Source organism: Staurois parvus, unplaced genomic scaffold (genome assembly GCF_062004578.1).
Source record: "Staurois parvus isolate SC_StPar_1 unplaced genomic scaffold, SC_StPar_1.0 ptg001246l, whole genome shotgun sequence".
NCBI classification, from domain to species: domain Eukaryota; kingdom Metazoa; phylum Chordata; class Amphibia; order Anura; family Ranidae; genus Staurois; species Staurois parvus.
The window spans coordinates 667,110-668,723 of NW_028319042.1; the positions used below are offsets into that span (position 1 = coordinate 667,110).

The 1,614-nt window shown below is 49.6% G+C and overlaps 1 pseudogene; it reads left to right on the top strand.

The window, feature by feature from the left end:
• Window positions 1-327: 327 nt before the first annotated feature.
• On the top strand, window positions 328-443 carry LOC149437910 (U2 spliceosomal RNA; annotated as a pseudogene).
• Window positions 444-1,614: the final 1,171 nt, after the last annotated feature.

Genomic DNA, 1,614 nt, shown 5'->3' on the forward strand with positions numbered 1-1,614 from the left:
TGCCTCGCTGCGGGAAACACATAGTCTTCCAGCTTCTGAGATATTCAGATACTTACAACTACAACATTTCTACGCCCCTTACGCAACAGTAACCAATCAACCAGATGCCATGTCTTTCTTTGAACGGGCGTGTTGTAAAGACCCTCACAAGCGTGGTCTTATTTCATGCCTATACTCACTCTTCACTACTTTGGTTACTGCGTCCCCCCCTCCCTACAACCATAGGTGGGAAAAGGATTTAGGTAAGGGACTCGACTCATCAGATTGGGACCACATTTGGGCCAATACAAAATCATCTTCGCAGAACACCATAGCATTAGAAACAAACTTGCTTCTCGGCCTTTTGACTAAGATCAAGTGTAGTATCTGTTCTTATCAGTGTCCAGTGGGGGTGCTCCCGGCCATTCTAGCTTTGCGGGGATGGCTGTTGTATAGTACCCTCACTGGTATGATGGGGGTCTGGAAGGCTAGTACCGGGGGGACAGAAACCGGGGAGCGCCACAAGTTAAGCTGGGGCCCTGGGAGTAATTCCCCTGAGAAAACTGGAAGGACCCAGTACCTCCTGATTTGAACAGATCTACCTTGTCTGGCCAGGGGCTGGGAAGGCAGAGAGTCCGCAAACACAGGGCCCCCTGAGTAGTCGCCTCAGGGGTGCTCTGAGTAGCATTGGGTGTGGGACCCAACGTTGCGAAAGAGCACATGGTCACTGCGTTTAAACACTTTTTGCACTGCGCCTCTAGGACCGGGCCTTTTGGCCAAGTCCTGGGCAATTTTTTTGCTACAGGCCTCAGGGCCTGGTCAGTGCACGATTTGGCACAACCTTTTTATTATTTTTATAGATTTATTTAATTATTTATTTATTTCACTCCCACGTTTGTCACCTTTTACTTATGTGTGTGTTTTCTTCACAGGATGGAGGGTGTGGGTCCTCGGGCCTGCCCTGAAGTCTAGGGGGAGGATGTGTGGCCTTTTGGTTCCTTCCTCCCCTGATCCCTGGGGGTTTTCTCCTCGGGAGAGCCCCCTGACCAAGTACTGGATGTCCGGCTTCGGCTGGACATAAGGAACGGTGGTCCACCAGGCCTTTTGGCCAGGAGGACCAAATGGGAACCTTGTCCCCGTCAGCAGCTTCGTGCCCCGGGGGATCAGGGTAGTGGTCCAACCCCTTCGGGGGTAGGACAAAGCACACCCCTAAGTGCACTTTTTGTGTGGTGTTTTTGCACTTGCACTTTTTTGTGAAACACTTACGGGTTTTTCGTTGTAGTTTGCACGTTTGCGGACTTTAAAAAAAAAAAGAATTAGAAACAAACTATAAAGTCTTAACTCGCTGGTACTTAGTCCCGGCGAGAATTGCAAAATTTACCCCTAGCTATTCACCCAACTGTTTCAGAGGCTGTGCGGACCCAGGAACACATTACCACATTTGGTGGGACTGCCCAGTAGCCCAAATCTTTTGGGCTGAAATTTTCACCATACTATCCACACTCAGTACTATCACTCTACTACCTGATCCAACAACAGCCCTACTCAATCAACGCCCCCATGGCATCTCCAATTCGCAATTCAAGCTCCTTATGCAAGTCACGTCGGCGGCTAAGCAGGTTATAGCGAAATCCT